Source organism: Entelurus aequoreus, linkage group LG08, assembly GCF_033978785.1.
Source record: "Entelurus aequoreus isolate RoL-2023_Sb linkage group LG08, RoL_Eaeq_v1.1, whole genome shotgun sequence".
NCBI lineage: Eukaryota > Metazoa > Chordata > Actinopteri > Syngnathiformes > Syngnathidae > Entelurus > Entelurus aequoreus.
In genome coordinates this window covers 76,582,383-76,602,507 of record NC_084738.1, presented here as the reverse complement: position 1 = coordinate 76,602,507, position 20,125 = coordinate 76,582,383, and the positions used below count along the sequence as shown (strand labels likewise).

Sequence of the window (20,125 nt, the reverse complement as noted above, 5' to 3'; positions counted from 1 at the left end):
TTTTTTTTTTTTTTTTTTTTATTTGTGGTGGACGTAATTATTTCGGGTGTGGGAAACACTGCAAGTAATGAAGACAAAAAATAAGAATTGAAATAAACAGACTACTATCCAATAAAAACAATAAGCAATCCTAAATTATTTAAATACGGTAGGTTTGCAATGTTTCACAGCTGCAGGTTGCTGGGGGAAAAGTTTCATAGTTAAAGATGAAGTATGAGCATTGAGGATAATAACACATGCTTGAATCTAGAAGCTTCCTATTATCATCAATAACCTGAATATTAGGACGGATGGAAGTCAAGAACAAAGGCTATGAGATCCAACTTCCTGTTCCGGTTGTTGTTAACTTCCTGGCTAATTAACCCTCGCATCTGTCAAAGTTCGTCCATGGCCTAACTTTAATGTCCAAAACATCGCTTTTACAACCCAACAGCTTGGACGCATGGACCAATGTTGCGCTTTGACACCCCCCCCCCGCCTACACAGTAACAAGCCAAAGGTCACGCTGGGTGAGCCTCCCGTCAGTGATTGTGTTGTGTTGATTTTGGGGTGGGAAAAAGAAAATGTGACTGAGCTTTTGCTTGGAGGAAGCTGGCGAGCTGCCTGCATGATGTCATGGTTTGTGCTGGAAAGAGCGCGTATTGACCACGGTGGGAGGAGTTGCTTTGAAAGCCCACGTCTCTTGCACTTTGTTCAAGTATGTGGTAACTAATATTCCACTGAGAGTCCATTCAAATTGGTCTTTTGGTTCATTTAATTATGCAAGGCTGTTCTAATCCATCCTCTGGGCAAGTACCTTAAACATCTGCCGTTGTTTTTAATAAATGACCTATAAGCTTGTTTTGTCTCAAAGTGGAAAACCCCAATGGTTTAACTGACATGTTGATGGATAGTTACCACAGTGGAACACGTCCAATCATCAAGTTCCACATCCACCGTGTTCTCCTCGCTAAGTGTCAAAATACATGCTCTAAAATTTGAGACCCAAAAATAATCTATTAGGGCTGGGCGATATGGCCTTTTTTTAATATCTCGATATTTTTAAGCCATTTCACAATACACGATATATATCTCCATATTTTGCCTTAACCTTGAATGAACACTTGATGCACATAATCACAGCAGTATGATGATTCTATGTGTCTACATTAAAACATTCTTCTTCATACTGCATTAATATATGCTACTTTTAAACGTTCATGCAGAGAGGGAAATTTATGAAACAGTTATTAAGCAGTGGCACAAACATTCATGTCAATTCCAAAACAGAAAATGCAAGATTGTCAGAGACATTTTAAATGAGGAGGTTGAGGTGGGTAGAGGGTAGCGGGGGGTGTATATTGTAGCGTCCCGGAAGAGTTAGTGCTGCAAGGGGTTCTGGGTATTTGTTCTGTTGTGTTTATGTTGTGTTACGGTGCGGGTGTTCTCCCGAAATGTGTTTGTCATTCTTGTTTGTTGTGGGTTCACAGTGTGGCGCATATTTGTAACAGTGTTAAAGTTGTTTATACGGTACACCCTCAATGTGACCTGTATGGCTGTTGACCAAGTATGCGTTGCATTCACTTGTGTGTGTGTGAAAAGCCGTAGATATTATGTGACTGGGCCGGCACGTGCCTTTAAGGTTTATTGGCGCTCTGTACTTCTCCCTACGTCCGTGTACACAGCGGCGTTTTAAAAAGTCATACATTTTACTTTTTGGAAACCGATACCGATAATTTCCGATATTACATTTTAAAGCATTTATCGGCCGATAAAATCGGCCTGCCGATATTAACAGACATCTCTAGTCATAACGAAATTAAAGGCCTACTGAAAGCCACTACTACCGACCCCGCAGTCTGATAGTTTATATATCAATGATGAAATCTTAACATTGCAACACATGCCAATACGGCCGGGTTAACTTATAAAGTGACATTTTAAATTTCCCGGGAAATATCCGGCTGAAACGTCGCGGTATAATGACGTATGCGCGTGACAAAGTCAGAGTAACGGAAGTTATGGTACCCCGTAGAATCCTATACAAAAAGCTCTGTTTTCATTTCATAATTCCACAGTATTCTGGACATCTTTTGCAATTTGTTTAATGAACAATGAAGGCTGCAAAGAAGACAGTTGTAGGTGGGATCGGTGTATTAGCAGCAGACTACAGCAACACAACCAGGAGGACTTTGTTGGAGCGCTAGCCGCGCTAGCCGCCGACCTCACCTTGACTTCCTACGTCTCCGGGCCGCCAAACGCATCGGGTGAAGTCCTTCGTCCTTCTGCCGATCGCTGGAACGCAGGTGAGCACGGGTGTTGATGAGCAAATGAGGGCTGGCTGGCGTAGGTGGAGAGCTAATGTTTTTAGCATAGCTCTGTGCGGTCCGGTTGCTAAGTTAGCTTCAATGGCGTCGTTAGCACAGCATTGTTAACCTTCGCCAGCCTGGAAAGCATTAACCGTGTATTTACATGTCCACGGTTTAATAGTATTGTTGATTTTCTATCTATACTTCCAGTCAGGGGTTTATTTTTTTTGTTTCTATATGCAGTTAAAGCACGATGCTATCACGTTAGCTCGTAGCTAAAGCATTTCGCCGATGTATTGTCGTGGAGATAAAAGGCACTGAATGTCCATTTCGCGTTCTCGACTCTCATTTTCAAGAGGATATAGTATCCCAGGTGGTTTAAAATACAAATCCGTGATCCACAATAGAAAAGGAGAGTGTGGAATCCAATGAGCCAGCTTGTACCTAAGTTACGGTCAGAGCGAAAAAAGATACGCCCATCACTGCCTCTCTAGTCCTTCACTGTAACGTTCCTCATCCACAAATCTTTCATCCTCGCTCAAATTAATGGGGTAATCGTCGCTTTGTCGCTCCGAATCTCTCGCTCCATTGTAAACAACAGGGAATTGTGAGGAATACTAGCTCCTGTGACGTCACGCTACTTCCGCTACAGGCAAGGCTTTTTTTTATCAGCGAGCAAAAGTTGCGAACTTTATCGTCGATTTTCTCTACTAAATCCTTTCAGCAAAAATATGGCAATATCGCGAAATAATCAAGTATGACACATAGAATGGATCTGCTATTCCTGTTTAAATTAAAAAAAATCATTTCAGTAGGCCTTTAAGGCAAAATACGTCCATTCTCCCTTTTCTGTCTCCACATTGTTTCTGCTTGTAAGTGCGATGTGTGTGCGTTGACTCACATGCACCCCTCGGCTCATATTACCAGCAATGTCATGAGGAAAAAAGTACCGGTGTTTTTCAAAGTCAGTACGTACGTTTTTTCATTCATTAGTACAGTTATACTGTACATTTTTGAAGAAGTCTGGACAAAATAATGACTGTTGCTAAGGAAGTCCTCAGACAGTTTCTATGAAAAACCAAGTCACAGTTAATCACTATTCCTGTGAAGGATGTGTCACGTTGGGGGGGAGTGAAAGGCTTGTGTCAACACCAGAAGTTGTTCTGATAAGGTTGACAAATCACTTCACAGTTTGTCCACCATATTTGAGCCCATAGACTTCAATTGTTAGATAGTACTTTATTGATTCCTTTAGGAGAGTTCCCTCGGGAAAATGTAAAAACTATACTATACTTAATATAATACTTAAAAACTAAACTTACTATAGTGTCCAACAAAAAAACTGTTCAGCCAACTTCAAGGTTGCATTTGATCATACTAAAAAAAGGAATCCGAGTTAAAGGTAAACTGCTTGTTAGTGATTACTATTTGTCACTGCATGAATAGTTGACATATTCCAGGTTATTTTCTCCCGTACAGTAAAATAGGTCATCCATCCGTGAAAGTCCAGTCAAAACTCATCAAACAAAAACTGCTCCAAACTCTCCATTATATGACTTCACTTCACTGTGAAGTTGTTTAAAAGATCTATATTGTAAATAGTTTGCTGCGCATTTGTGTTTTGTGTGCAAGTTTTTCAATTAAAATGTACCTCCTTTGAACAATATCCAGTATTTCAATTAACTAGAATCCAGTCCATAGTGGGTCTAGCGTAATAGTGTGAGAGTCCAGTCCATAGTGGATCTAACATAATAGTGTGAGAGTCCAGTCCATAGTGGATCTAGCATAATAGTGTGAGAGTCCAGTCCATAGAGGATATAACATAATAGTGTGAGAGTCCAGTCCATAGTGGATCTAGCATAATATTGTGAGAGTCCAGTCCATAGTGGATCTAACATAATAGTGAGAGTCCAGTCCATAGTGGATCTAACATAATAGTGTGAGAGTCCAGTCCATAGTGGATCTAGCATAATATTGTGAGAGTCCAGTCCATAGTGGATCTAACATAATAGTGTGAGAGTCCAGTCCATAGTGGATCTAGCATAATATTGTGAGAGTCCAGTCCATAGTGGATCTAACATAATAGTGAGAGTCCAGTCCATAGTGGATCTAACATGATAGTGTGAGAGTCCAGTCCATAGTGGATCTAACATAATAGTGTGAGAGTCCAGTCCATAGTGGATCTAACATAATAGTGAGAGTCCAGTCCATAGTGGATCTAACATGATAGTGTGAGAGTCCAGTCCATAGTGGATCTAACATAATAGTGAGAGTCCAGTCCATAGTGGATCTAACATAATAGTGAGAGTCCAGTCCATAGTGGATCTAACATAATAGTGAGAGTCCAGTCCATAGTGGATCTAACATAATAGTGTGAGAGTCCAGTGCATAGTGGATCTAACATAATAGTGTGAGAGTCCAGTCCATAGTGGATCTAACATAATAGTGAGAGTCCAGTCCATAGTGGATCTAACATAATAGTGTGAGAGTCCAGTCCATAGTGGATCTAACTTAATAGTGAGAGTCCAGTCCATAGTGGATCTAACATAATAGTGTGAGAGTCCAGTCCATAGTGGATCTAACATAATAGTGTGAGAGTCCAGTCCATAGTAGATCTAACATAATAGTGAGAGTCCAGTCCATAGTGGATCTAACATAATAGTGAGAGTCCAGTCCATAGTGGATCTAACATAATAGTGAGAGTCCAGTCCATAGTGGATCTAACATGATAGTGTGAGAGTCCAGTCCATAGTGGATCTAACATAATAGTGAGAGTCCAGTCCATAGTGGATCTAACATAATAGTGAGAGTCCAGTCCATAGTGGATCTAACATAATAGTGAGAGTCCAGTCCATAGTGGATCTAACATAATAGTGTGAGAGTCCAGTCCATAGTGGATCTAACATAATAGTGTGAGAGTCCAGTCCATAGTGGATCTAACATAATAGTGTGAGAGTCCAGTCCATAGTGGATCTAACATAATAGTGAGAGTCCAGTCCATAGTGGATCTAACATAATAGTGTGAGAGTCCAGTCCATAGTGGATCTAACATAATATTGTGAGAGTCCAGTCCATAGTGGATCTAACATAATAGTGTGAGAGTCCAGTCCATAGTGGATCTAACATAATAGTGAGAGTCCAGTCCATAGTGGATCTAACATGATAGTGTGAGAGTCCAGTCCATAGTGGATCTAACATAATAGTGAGAGTCCAGTCCATAGTGGATCTAACATAATAGTGAGAGTCCAGTCCATAGTGGATCTAACATAATAGTGTGAGAGTCCAGTCCATAGTGGATCTAACATAATAGTGTGAGAGTCCAGTCCATAGTGGATCTAACATAATAGTGAGAGTCCAGTCCATAGTGGATCTAACATAATAGTGTGAGAGTCCAGTCCATAGTGGATCTAAAATAATATTGTGAGAGTCCAGTCCATAGTGGATCTAACATAATAGTGTGAGAGTCCAGTCCATAGTGGATCTAACATAATAGTGAGAGTCCAGTCCATAGTGGATCTAACAAAATAGTGTGAGAGTCCAGTCCATAGTGGATCTAACATAATAGTGTGAGAGTCCAGTCCATAGTAGATCTAACATAATAGTGAGAGTCCAGTCCATAGTGGATCTAACATAATAGTGTGAGAGTCCAGTCCATAGTGGATCTAACATAATAGTGTGAGAGTCCAGTCCATAGTGGATCTAACATAATAGTGTGAGAGTCCAGTCCATAGTGGATCTAACATAATAGTGAGAGTCCAGTCCATAGTGGATCTAACATAATAGTGTGAGAGTCCAGTCCATAGTGGATCTAACATAATAGTGTGAGAGTCCAGTCCATAGTGGATCTAACATAATAGTGTGAGAGTCCAGTCCATAGTGGATCTAACATAATAGTGTGAGAGTCCAGTCCATAGTGGATCTAACATAATAGTGAGAGTCCAGTCCATAGTGGATCTAACATAATAGTGTGAGAGTCCAGTCCATAGTAGATCTAACATAATAGTGTGAGAGTCCAGTCCATAGTAGATCTAACATAATAGTGTGAGAGTCCAGTCCATAGTGGATCTAGCATAATAGTGTGAGAGTCCAGTCCATAGTAGCTCTAACATAATAGTGTGAGAGTCCAGTCCATAGTGGATCTAACTTAATAGTGAGAGTCCAGTCCATAGTGGATCTAACATAATAGTGTGAGAGTCCAGTCCATAGTGGATCTAACATAATAGTGTGAGAGTCCAGTCCATAGTAGATCTAACATAATAGTGAGAGTCCAGTCCATAGTGGATCTAACATAATAGTGAGAGTCCAGTCCATAGTGGATCTAACATAATAGTGAGAGTCCAGTCCATAGTGGATCTAACATAATAGTGAGAGTCCAGTCCATAGTGGATCTAACATAATAGTGAGAGTCCAGTCCATAGTGGATCTAACATAATAGTGTGAGAGTCCAGTGCATAGTGGATCTAACATAATAGTGTGAGAGTCCAGTCCATAGTGGATCTAACATAATAGTGAGAGTCCAGTCCATAGTGGATCTAACATAATAGTGTGAGAGTCCAGTCCATAGTGGATCTAACTTAATAGTGAGAGTCCAGTCCATAGTGGATCTAACATAATAGTGTGAGAGTCCAGTCCATAGTGGATCTAACATAATAGTGTGAGAGTCCAGTCCATAGTAGATCTAACATAATAGTGAGAGTCCAGTCCATAGTGGATCTAACATAATAGTGAGAGTCCAGTCCATAGTGGATCTAACATAATAGTGAGAGTCCAGTCCATAGTGGATCTAACATGATAGTGTGAGAGTCCAGTCCATAGTGGATCTAACATAATAGTGAGAGTCCAGTCCATAGTGGATCTAACATAATAGTGAGAGTCCAGTCCATAGTGGATCTAACATAATAGTGAGAGTCCAGTCCATAGTGGATCTAACATAATAGTGTGAGAGTCCAGTCCATAGTGGATCTAACATAATAGTGTGAGAGTCCAGTCCATAGTGGATCTAACATAATAGTGTGAGAGTCCAGTCCATAGTGGATCTAACATAATAGTGAGAGTCCAGTCCATAGTGGATCTAACATAATAGTGTGAGAGTCCAGTCCATAGTGGATCTAACATAATATTGTGAGAGTCCAGTCCATAGTGGATCTAACATAATAGTGTGAGAGTCCAGTCCATAGTGGATCTAACATAATAGTGAGAGTCCAGTCCATAGTGGATCTAACATGATAGTGTGAGAGTCCAGTCCATAGTGGATCTAACATAATAGTGAGAGTCCAGTCCATAGTGGATCTAACATAATAGTGAGAGTCCAGTCCATAGTGGATCTAACATAATAGTGTGAGAGTCCAGTCCATAGTGGATCTAACATAATAGTGTGAGAGTCCAGTCCATAGTGGATCTAACATAATAGTGAGAGTCCAGTCCATAGTGGATCTAACATAATAGTGTGAGAGTCCAGTCCATAGTGGATCTAAAATAATATTGTGAGAGTCCAGTCCATAGTGGATCTAACATAATAGTGTGAGAGTCCAGTCCATAGTGGATCTAACATAATAGTGAGAGTCCAGTCCATAGTGGATCTAACAAAATAGTGTGAGAGTCCAGTCCATAGTGGATCTAACATAATAGTGTGAGAGTCCAGTCCATAGTAGATCTAACATAATAGTGAGAGTCCAGTCCATAGTGGATCTAACATAATAGTGTGAGAGTCCAGTCCATAGTGGATCTAACATAATAGTGTGAGAGTCCAGTCCATAGTGGATCTAACATAATAGTGTGAGAGTCCAGTCCATAGTGGATCTAACATAATAGTGAGAGTCCAGTCCATAGTGGATCTAACATAATAGTGTGAGAGTCCAGTCCATAGTAGATCTAACATAATAGTGTGAGAGTCCAGTCCATAGTAGATCTAACATAATAGTGTGAGAGTCCAGTCCATAGTGGATCTAGCATAATAGTGTGAGAGTCCAGTCCATAGTGGATCTAACATAATAGTGTGTGCAACATGTGTCATCAGTGGAATGATTTAGTGATGTCAGCTTGTAATCACGTAGACATGCCAGTGTTGTTTGCTATTGTTACGGTTGTTTCACAGAGAAGGTTCCAGACCTTAACACAGGAATGAACCTGTTATTTTACCCTCCGATTTGTATAATCGTCTTTTTGTTACGATCCTGGCGTTGGCGCTCTTTGTTTTTTTTTTGGTGAAGAAGTGGTGCAATGACGGCGCCCTGACCACGCCTACAAACTAACTACAGTGGGCTTCACGTCATCGTTCCATGAAGTTCAGCCGACCGAGGCTCTAGAGCCCCGGTGGCAAACTCAAGGCCCAGGGGCCAGAACCGGCCCGACACGTTATTTTAACGTGGCCCGCGAAAGCCTGGAAATAATGTGCATTAGGGCTGGGCGATATATGGAATATACTCGATATATCGCAGGTTTGTCTATGTGCGATATAGAAAATGACTGTATGGTGATATTGGAGTATACGTTCTCACGCAGTTGCTTTTAGCTGCGGGCATTACACTACTGGCTCTTCTCACTCTTTCTTGTCTCTCCTTCTCACAGAGGCATAAAACAAGCGCACCTTCTTACATACGTCACATACTGCAACGTCATGCACCCTCACCGAGCAGAGAGGTAGCGACATGGGTAACGTTAGCTGTGATGCTAGCGGTGCGGTGCGAGTGGTAATACGAGAGAAAGAAGGTGCGGGATCTAGTAACAAATGAAGGAAGAATAATGAATTCCAAGAAAAACAGCAGGGGGTCCATCGTCTGGCGGTGGGTTGGCTTCAAGCGGGAAGATGTTGAACAGACAACCGTAATATGTCAAAAGCGTTCTGTACAAAAAGTGCATTTTAATTTAGTGTTGTTTTGATATGTCATCGTAGTGACATCATGCACAAAAGTGCACTCCATTTGTTTTAAACTATTGTAGTGGCGTTCTGTACAAAAAGTGCACTTTAAAGGCCTACTGAAAGCCACTACTAGCGACCACGCAGTCTGATAGTTTATATATTAATGATGAAATCTTAACATTGCAACACATGCCAATACGGCCGGGTTAACTTATAAAGTGACATTTTAAACTTCCCAGGAAACTTCCGCTTGAAAACGTCGCGGTATGATGACGTATGCGCGTGACGTCACGAGGGCAAGGGAAGTGTTTGGACCCAATTCAAATACCTCTGTTTTCTTCGACAAAATTCTACAGTATTCTGGACATCTGTGTTGGTGAATCTTTTGCAATTTGTTTAATGAACAATGGAGGCTGCAAATAAGAAAGTTGTAGGTGCGATCGGTGGAGCGGCGGACTACAGCAACACCAACACCGGGAGGTTGTGTTGTGTTTTGAGCAGGATAGCAGACGCACTACAGTGAGTAAGCCCGCCCCCGCATCTAAGTTAGCTTCTGTTTTTTTAGCTTCGCCAAGCTGAATATTATTAATCGTGTATTTACATGTTCATGGTTTAATAGTATTTTTGATCTTCTGTCTATCCATCCAGTCAGGGTTTTTTTAAATTTAGTTTCTATCTGCATTTGAGACTGCTATGCTATCACGTTGGCTACGTAGCTAGGTTAGCTTCTATTTTTTTAGCTTCGAAAAGCTGAATATTATTAATCGTGTATTTACATGTTCATGGTTTAATAGTATTTTTGATCTTCTGTATCCATCCAGTCAGGGTTTTTTTTATTTAGTTTCTATCTGCATTTGAGACTGATGCTATCACGTTGGCTATGTTGCTAGGTTAGCTTCTATTTTTTTAGCTTCGCAAAGCTGAATATTATTAATCGTGTATTTACATGTTCATGGTTTAATAGTATTTTTGATCTTCTGTATCCATCCAGTCAGGGTTTTTTTTAATTTAGTTTCTATCTGCATTTGAGACTGATGCTATCATGTTGGCTATGTTGCTAGGTTAGCTTCTATTTTTTTAGCTTCGCAAAGCTGAATATTATTAATCGTGTATTTACATGTTCATGGGGAATTGTGAGGAATACTAGCTCCGGTGACGTCACGCTACTTCCGGTACAGGCTAGGCTTTTTTTTTATCAGCGAGCAAAAGTTGCGAACTTTATCGTCGATTTTCTCTACTAAATCCTTTCAGCAAAAATATGGCAATATCGCGAAATGATCAAGTATGACACATAGAATGGATCTGCTATTCCCGTTTAAAGGCCTACTGAAATGAATTTTTTTTATTTAAACGGGGATAGCAGATCTATTCTATGTGTCATACTTGATCATTTCGCGATATTGCCATATTTTTGCTGAAAGGATTTAGTATAGAACAACGACGATAAAGATTGCAACTTTTGGTATCTGATAAAAAAAAGGCTTGCCCCTACCGGAAGTAGCGTGACGTAGTCAGTTGAACATATACGCAAAGTTCCCTATTGTTTACAATGATGGCCGCATGAAGTGAGAGAGATTCGGACCGAGAAAGCGACAATTTCCCCATTAATTTGAGCGAGGATGAAAGATTTGTGGATGAGTAAAGTGCAAGTGAAGGACTAGTGGGGAGTTGAAGCTATTCAGATAGGGAAGATGCTGTGAGAGGCGGGGGTGACCTGATATTCAGCTGGGAATGACTACAACAGTAAATAAACACAAGACATATATATACTCTATTAGCCACAACACAACCAGGCTTATATTTAATATGCCACAAATTAATCCTGCATAAAAACACCTGCGTGTTTGTTATGCTAGCTCCTAGCTCCTCTGCTAGCTCCTAGCTCCATAGAACACGCCAATACAATTCAAACACCTGATCAACACACACAATCACTCAGCCCAAAAGACCGTTTACCTAACCCAAGGTTCATAAAGCTTATATATTTTTAAAAAGTTACGTACGTGACGCGCACATACGGTCAAGTTATCGAATGTTTAGCAGCCAAGGCTGCATACTCACGGTACCTGATATTCAGCTGGGAATGACTACAACAGTAAATAAACACAAGACATATATATACTCTATTAGCCACAACACAACCAGGCTTATATTTAATATGCCACAAATTAATCCTGCATAATAACACCTGCGTGTTTGTTATGCTAGCTCCTAGCTCCTCTGCTAGCTCCTAGCTCCATAGAACACGCCAATACAATTCAAACACCTGATCAACACACACAATCACTCAGCCCAAAAGACCGTTCACCTAACCCAAGGTTCATAAAGCTTATATATTTTTAAAAAGTTACGTACGTGACGCGCACATACGGTACGGTACGTGTTATGCTAGCTCCTAGCTCCTCTGCTAGCTCCTAGCTCCATAGAACACGCCAATACAATTCAAACACATGATCAACACACACAATCACTCAGCCCAAAAGACCGTTCACCTAACCCAAGGTTCATAAAGCTTATATATTTTAAAAAAGTTACGTACATACGCAAAAAAAAGCCAAAGCTGCATACTCACAGTAGCACGTCTGCGTCTTTGTCATCCAAATCAAAGTAATCCTGGTAAGAGTCTGTGTTGTCCCAGTTCTCTACAGGCGTCTGTGTATCCAAATCAAAAGTCCTCCTGGTTAGAGTCTCTGTTATCCGAGTTCTTCCATCTTGACTGCATCTTTCGGGAATGTAAACAAAGAAGCGCCGGCTGTGTACTGTTGTTGCTGACTACGTTCGAAAAATACGTCCATTTCGCACCGACAACTTTCTTCTTTGCTTGCTTGGCTTCCTTCTCCATAATGCAATGAACATGATTGAAACAGATTCACGAACACAGATGTCCAGAATACTGTGGAATTATGAAATGAAAACAGAGCGTTTTCGTATCGGCTTCAATGTGGAAGGCATACCCGTGTTCGTCGGGCTACGTCACACGCATACGTCATCCTCAGAGGCGTTTCGAACCGGAAGTTTAGCGGCAAATTTAAAATGTCACTTTATAAGTTAACCCGGCCGTATTGGCATGTGTTATAATGTTAAGATTTCATCATTGATATATAAACTATCAGACTGCGTGGTCGGTAGTAGTGGCTTTCAGTAGGCCTTTAAATAAAAAAAATTCATTTCAGTAGGCCTTTAATTTAGTGTTGTTTTGATACGTCATCATAGTGACATCATGCACAAAAGTGCACTCTATTTGTTTTAAACTATTGTAGTGGCGTTCTGTACAAAAAGTGCTCTTTGATTTAGTGTTGTTTTGATATGTCGTCTTAGTGACATCATGCACAAAAGTGCACTCATAGCTTGTTTTAAAATGTCTCTGACAATCTTGCACTTTCTGTTTTGGAAATGACATGAATGTTTGTGCCACTGCTTGATAACTGTTTCATAAATACACTTGTAGTTGTGATTTCCCTCCCTGCATGAAAGTTTAAAAGTAGCATATATTAATGCAGTATGAAGAAGAATGTTTGAATGTAGACACATAGAATCATCATACTGCTGTGATTATAGGCATCAAGTGTTCATTCAAGGCTAAGGCAACATATCCACATATATATGGTGTATCGTGACATGGCCGAAACATATCCAGATATTAATAAAAGGCCATATCGCCCATCCCTAATGTGCATACTTCATCGTTCTTACTAAATGTCGTCATTGTTTCCATTTTGATAGAAAAAACATGTATGTAATCAGTGTTGGGACTAACGCGTTACTGTAACGCCGTTAGTTTCGGCGGTAACTAGTAATCTAACGCGTTATTTTTTTATATACAGTAACTCAGTTACCGTTACTGCATGATGCGTTACTGCGTTATTTTACGTTATTTTTATGTAGTATCGGCTAGAACAGGGGTAGGCAACTTTTACCACTCAAAGAGCCATTTTGGCAAGTTTCACAAATTAAAGAAATGAATGGGAGCCACACAAAAATTTTTACAATGAAAAACACAATTTTTACAACACAATTTTACACACAATTTTACAACACAATTTTTACAATGAAAAACACCGCATACAGAGCTTAAATGCTGTGTGCTATGTTAACCGACACACGCACCGGCACGCACTTTAATGTGGAAATTTGACGTTAGTGCAGCCCGCGAGTTTTGAATGAATGGCGCTTGATGACGTCATACTCGCCAACCCTCTCATTTTTCCCGGGAGACACCCGAATATCAGAGCGTGACGACACTGCATTTGGCGCCCTCTACAGTCTGCCTTAACAGTGTACCTGCTCGACCACATGTAGAATGCAATTTCAGCTTGCTCACGAAAGAGACAGCGAGGCGTACTAACTCAGCAGCCACACATCTTACACTGACGGTACCAATACCCAGAATCCCATGCAGCCCTAACTCTTCCGCTCAACCAACGCACGGAGAGGGGGGGGGGGGGGTTGATGTGTGGGGGGATTTGGTGGTAGCGGGGGTGTATAATGTAGACCAGAAGAGTTAGGGCTGCATGGGATTCTGGGTAATGGTTGTGTTGTGTTTATGTTGTGTTACAGTGGGATGTTCTCCAGAAATGTGTTATTCATTATTTTTTGGTGTGGGTTCACAGTGTGGCGCATATTTGTAACGTAACAGTGTTAAAGTTGTTTGATACGGCTACCGTCAGTGTAAGCTGTGTGGCTGATGACTAAGTATGCTTCGCTGTCTCCTGTGTGTACTAGTAAAAGCTACCTGCAACATGTGGCTGGACTGGCACGCTGTTTGTAAATGCTGTAGAGGACAATTACTGCAGTGCAATTAGGGCACGCCGTTTATTTAGTAATTAGAGTGTAAATAGGGTTATTTTTTCCCTGGGAGTGCTCTATGAGAGGCACTGAGATCCATAAATCTCCTGGGAAAATCTGGGGGGGTCGGCATGTATGTAGCTGAGCCGCATCAGAGTGGTCAAGGAGCCGCATGCGGCTCCGGAGCCGCGGGTTGCCGACCCCTGGGCTAGAAACTGAAGATCTGAGTGTGTTTTATTGGAGCGCTCCGGTGGAAAAGAAGAGGCGTGCTTTCCCCCACCCACAGAAAGCACGCCTCCCCGCAGGGGCTAACAACCTTCACTTTACCCGGAAGAGGGTCTTTACAGCTGAGGGTGAATGACGAGCCCGGCGGTTTGTTGTGACTTTATTGCACGCAGCCATCCACCAAGCTAGAGCACCCACACGCGCTCACTGTCGCCGCTCCCTCACCTCTCTCGCCCACTCACTCACTGATGTCACTCACCTCTCATGCTGTCATATCTTAAAGGGCCACACACACACACACACATACGCTACTCTCATAACAACTAACGAGACATCATGGCGAAGCCAGAAGTCGAGTTTTTTAACATGGAGACATTCCCAATACTTTTCTTTTGTCGAGCACAAAGAAAATAACATTTTAGTTAAATGTAAGTTGTGTCTTGGATCAAAGATCCTATCTACTTAGAGTTAAAGTCAAAGTGCCATTATGTTGCAGCTATTTAAAATAGTTTTGTCAATTTTTTCTGGCCTGAAATAAATTGGCCCTTTGAAACATATCTTTGTCTTTGTGTGTTGTATGTAGAGCACATTGTTTGTGTGTTGTATGTAGACCACATTGTTTGTGTGTTGTATGTAGACCACATTGTTTGTGTGTTGTATGTAGACCACATTGTTTGTGTGTTGTATGTAGACCGCATTGTTTGTGTGTTGTATGTAGACCACATTGTTTGTGTGTTGTATGTAGAGCACATTGTTTGTGTGTTGTATGTAGACCACATTGTTTGTGTGTTGTATGTAGAGCACATTGTTTGTGTGTTGTATGTAGACCGCATTGTTTGTGTGTTGTATGTAGACCACATTGTTTGTGTGTTGTATGTAGAGCACATTGTTTGTGTGTTGTATGTAGACCACATTGTTTGTGTGTTGTATGTAGAGCACATTGTTTGTGTGTTGTATGTAGACCACATTGTTTGTGTGTTGTATGTAGACCACATTGTTTGTGTGTTGTATGTAGACCACATTGTTTGTGTGTTGTATGTAGACCACATTGTTTGTGTGTTGTATGTAGACCGCATTGTTTGTGTGTTGTATGTAGACCACATTGTTTGTGTGTTGTATGTAGAGCACATTGTTTGTGTGTTGTATGTAGAGCACATTGTTTGTGTGTTGTATGTAGACCACATTGTTTGTGTGTTGTATGTAGACCACATTGTTTGTGTGTTGTATGTAGACCACATTGTTTGTGTGATGTATGTAGACCACATTGTTTGTGTGTTGTATGTAGACCACATTGTTTGTGTGTTGTATGTAGACCACATTGTTTGTGTGTTGTATGTAGAGCACATTGTTTGTGTGTTGTATGTAGACCACATTGTTTGTGTGTTGTATGTAGACCACATTGTGTGTGTGTTGTATGTAGACCACATTGTTTGTGTGTTGTATGTAGACCGCATTGTTTGTGTGTTGTATGTAGACCGCATTGTTTGTGTGTTGTATGTAGACCACATTGTTTGTGTGTTGTATGTAGACCACATTGTTTGTGTGTTGTATGTAGACCGCATTGTTTGTGTGTTGTATGTAGACCGCATTGTTTGTGTGTTGTATGTTGACCACATTGTTTGTGTGTTGTATGTAGACCACATTGTTTGTGTGTTGTATGTAGACCACATTGTTTGTGTGTTGTATGTAGACCACATTGTTTGTGTGTTGTATGTAGAGCACATTGTTTGTGTGTTGTATGTAGACCACATTGTTTGTGTGTTGTATGTAGAGCACATTGTTTGTGTGTTGTATGTAGACCGCATTGTTTGTGTGTTGTATGTAGACCACATTGTTTGTGTGTTGTATGTTACTTTGTTGTATAGTTACTTTTCACAGTAACACATTACTTTTTGGTGTAAGTAACTGAGTTAGTAACTGAGTTACTTTTGAAATAAAGTAACTAGTAATTGTAACTAGTTACTGGTTTTCAGTAATGAACCCAACGCTGTATGTAATACAGGAAATTCCACATGTTTTAAACGTTGATATTATCTGCTCATGCAACAAATATTCAATTGTTATTGGTGTGGATTTGTTATACATTGCAGTGTTTGTCAACCTTTATTTGAGCCAAGGCACATTTTTTTCATTATAAAAAATGCGGAGGCACAACACCAGCAGAAAACATAACAAAAGTTCAACTCAGCAGACGGTAAAAAGTTGTTCTGGCAAGTGTCGGATGTGAATTCAAACCATAACCAAGCATGCATGATTATAGCTCTTGTCTCAAAGTAGGTGTACTGTCACCACCTGTCACAACACGCCCTGACTTATTAGAATTTGTTTGCTGTTTTCCTGTGTGTAGTGTTTTAGTTCTCGTCGTGCGCTCCGATTTTGGTGGCTTTTCCTGCAGCAGTTTCACGTCTTCCCTGAGCGCTATTCCCCGCGCCTGCTTTGTTTTAGCAATCAAGACTATTTCAGTTGTTTTTATCCGTCTTTGTGTGGACATTGTTGATTGTCATGTCATGTTCGGGTGTACTTTGTGGACGCCTTCTCTGCTCCACAGTAAGTCTTTGCTGTCGTCCAGCATTCCGTTTTTGTTTACTTTGCAGCCAGTTCAGTTTTAGTTTCGTTCCGCATAGCCTTACCTAAGCTTCAATGCCTTTTCTTAGCGGCACTCGCCTCCTGTTTATTTTTGGTTTAAGCATTAGATTTATTTATTTATTTATTTATTTTAGATACCTTTTTACCTGCACACTGGTATATGGAAGAGTATCAGACGGTTACTCTGCCGAGCTCCAGACAGCACCGACACTCAACAACAACACATTATTTGCGTATTATAATTACTGCTTTGCAAAAAATATTTGTAACCCAATTAGGTGAAATGACCTAATCTCCCACGGCACACCAAACAATATCACACGGTACACTAGTGGTTAAAAAACACCGCTCTAGAGGATCATATTTGTAGGTTAGCGACAATACCTTTCATCCTGCTCCTTCCTGTCGGGCATAATAGGCAATAGTCATGTGATCACCACTTCAGGGTGTGCTCCAAGGCTTTGTTGTTTGTTTAACTCTTCCTCTATTGTGCGATGCAAGGTTACTGAGTTTTGCGACAAGAGTGTTTGTTTTGAAAGTCGACGCTCAGCAAAAACACATTCCTGCTCTTCCCGGCGACCCCCGACCCAGAGTACAGTCCGTGCGGACTTGGAACGCACTTGACTTCATCTTCAAGGACCAAGGACGAGGGTATGTATCCACGCCGGCGTCTTAGCTCGTCGAGCCTGACAAACGGCCGTTATCGGCCTCAAGTGCTCGGCTTTGTCCACGGCCCCTCGTGGCGTCTTTTGTGGAAAGTCGGCACAGTGGGAGGTTCAGGAACTCCTGAGGTCTTTACAAGCTGTTAGTGTGTTTGGCTACAGCAGGGAGGCCGCTGATAAAAACAGTATCTGACAACGGTGCTTCCGCCCTCCCAAGTTGTCGGCGCATTAAACATACGAGTATTATTATGGTGTGTGTATATAAGGACCGCAAAATGGCACCTATTAGCAGACATTGTCTGGCGTTTTGTTTTGCAATATTATGCAAAACCAACTTTTCTTACTTTCTGGTAGCTGCTGATGTGTATTTGGGATCTGCATAATTTGCGCGCGTCCGCCATTGTAGTCCGCCATTCTCTACCTTTTTAATGTGGCATTCATCTTCTGCTTTTGCCATTTCTAATATAAAGTAGTGTAAAGTTCTTAATTGCCTGTATATCTGTCAGTAGACTCGCTATCAAAGCACTAAAAACTGTAGTGAGTTTACATAATTCACACACGGAACTTTAGTTATTAGAGGGTTCCTGTTGGACGTTTTTTTACGGCCTTGTTGTTGTTGCACTAGTGAGCCACGGATGAGGAGATGCTGCTCCGTTATTGATTGAAGTAAAGTCTGAGTGTCATTAAAACTGTTAGCTCCATCTCCATTTCATAAAGTAGTGTAAAGTTCTTACTTGTCAGAAAACTCGCCTTGAAAGCGCTAAAACATACCGGTATAGTGAGTTTACATTATTCACCCAAGGAACTTAGAGGGTTCCGGTCGGACGTTTTTTCACGGGACACATTTTCGGTGGTGTTTCCGGATGAGATGCTGCTTCGTTATTGATTGAAGTAAAGTCTGAATGTCATTAAAACTGTTAGCTCCATCTCCATTTCATAAAGTAGTGTAAAGTTCTTACTTATATATATGTCAGTAAACTCGCCATGAAGGCACTAAAACATACCGGTGTATTGAGTGTACATTATTCACCCAAGGAACTTTAGTTATTAGAGAGTTCCGGTCGGACGTTTTTTCACGGGACACATTTCCGGCCTTGTTGTTGCACTAGTGAGCCACGGATGAGGAGACGCTGCTCTGTTATTGATTGAAGTAGAGTCTGAATGTCATTAAAACTGTTAGCTCCATCTACACTTAATAAAGTAGTGTTAAGTTCTTACTTATTTCATTAAACTCACCATGAAAGCACTAAAACATACCGGTGTATTGAGTGTACATTATTCACCCAAAGAACTTTAGTTATTAGAGAGTTCCGGTCGGACGTTTTTTCATGGGACACATTTTCGGTGTTGTTGTTTCCGGATGAGGATATGCTGCTTCATTATTGATTGAAGAAAAGTCTGAATGTCATTAAAACTGTTCGCTCCATCTCCATTTCATAAAGTAGTGTAAAGTTCTTACTTATATCTGTCAGTAAACTCGCCTTGATTCGCTAAAACATACCGGTGTAGTGAGTGTACATTATTCACCCAAAGAACTTTAGTTATTAGAGAGTTCCGGTCGGACGGTTTTTCAAGGGACACATTTTCGGTGTTGTTGTTTCCGGATGAGGGGATGCTGCTCCGTTATTGATTAAAGTAAAGTCTGAATGTCATTAAAACTGTTAGCTCCATCTCCATTTCATAAAGTAATGTAAAGTTCTTACTTATATATATGTCAGAAAACTCGCCATGAAAGCGCTAAAACATACCGGTGTAGTGAGTTTACATTATTCACACAAGGAACTTAGAGAGTTCCGTTGGGACGGTTTTTCACGGGACACATTTTCGGTGTTGTTGTTTCCGGATGAGTAGATGCTGCTCCGTTATTGATTGAAGTAAAGTCTGAATGTCATTAAAACAGTTAGCGCCATCTTTTGACACTTCTTCCACTCCCGTCCTTGCACGCTACGCCGCTACAACAAAGATGACGGGGAGAAGACGCTGTCGAAGGTGAGCCACGTAAATAAGACCGCCCACAAAATGCCACATCCGGTAGCGACTGTGAGAAAGCGACTTGAAGTTGATCTGTAAAACATCTATGCAACATTTTGACCAAAGAACCACCATTACATGTCATGTAATGGTGGTTCCGGTGCGCCCTATGGTCCGTAAAATACGGTACTTAATTTCAACACACTGTGTCTTTCTTGGGCATTCTGCACAGGTTGGTGGTGGATTTGTCTGTTTGGTTTATGCTTCACAACGTCAAAGTACATGTTCAAATCTGCAGTTCCTTCAACGGCACATCTTTGCAGACCCAAACCATGATGCTACCGCCTCACTTAACCATAAGCACAATTACGTACTTGACAAGAATTTAATCGTTGTTTTCGGTGGATAGTAAATTTGTACTGCTATAAAAGATGTACAATGACTACTCCAAAGTATATCCAAGTGGACTTGCAAGTGTTTGTCCCTTGACAAGACATAACACTGTCACATAAATTCTTGCTGAAATGTGACGGTAAATGAAGGCAAAAACAAACCCAACAATGATACCACGCACTCGTCTTTCTAGATGGATTCATTCCGCTTTTGTTTGGTTCTTTCAGCGGCTCCGACAGTTAATTCAATGACTTGGCTCGAGTCCTTCCCCCCGCGGGGGCCTCACATGACATGAATGCTCTTCGTTTGTCAAAGACCCACACTCGCATATCAGAGCTCGTTCTTTCCACAGTGGC

At 41.0% G+C, this 20,125-nt stretch overlaps 1 protein-coding gene, 1 long non-coding RNA gene and 1 pseudogene across 3 annotated transcripts in view; 1 reads left to right on the top strand and 2 right to left on the bottom strand.

Annotated features, from left to right (window-relative positions):
* LOC133656309 (uncharacterized) overlaps positions 1-11,937 on the bottom strand; it is a 104,073-nt gene extending 92,136 nt beyond the window's left edge. The window contains exon 1 of the long non-coding RNA XR_009827122.1: positions 11,720-11,937. This is a non-coding gene — a long non-coding RNA (uncharacterized LOC133656309). The remainder of the gene's footprint in view (positions 1-11,719) is intronic.
* LOC133656314 (protein sidekick-2-like) overlaps positions 1-20,125 on the bottom strand; it is a 1,293,862-nt pseudogene that overhangs the window by 1,185,809 nt on the left and 87,928 nt on the right.
* The window catches only part of LOC133656307 (cdc42 effector protein 4-like), a 60,949-nt gene that overhangs the window by 7,306 nt on the left and 33,518 nt on the right, over positions 1-20,125 (top strand). The window contains exon 1 of one of the 2 annotated variants that reach the window (XM_062057332.1): positions 17,227-17,394. The exons of the other annotated variant lie outside the window; for it this stretch is intronic. The gene's annotated coding sequence lies outside the window, so the exon portion shown is untranslated. Of the gene's footprint in view, positions 1-17,226; positions 17,395-20,125 lie in introns of those variants that run through there. 2 annotated transcript variants of the gene reach the window in all.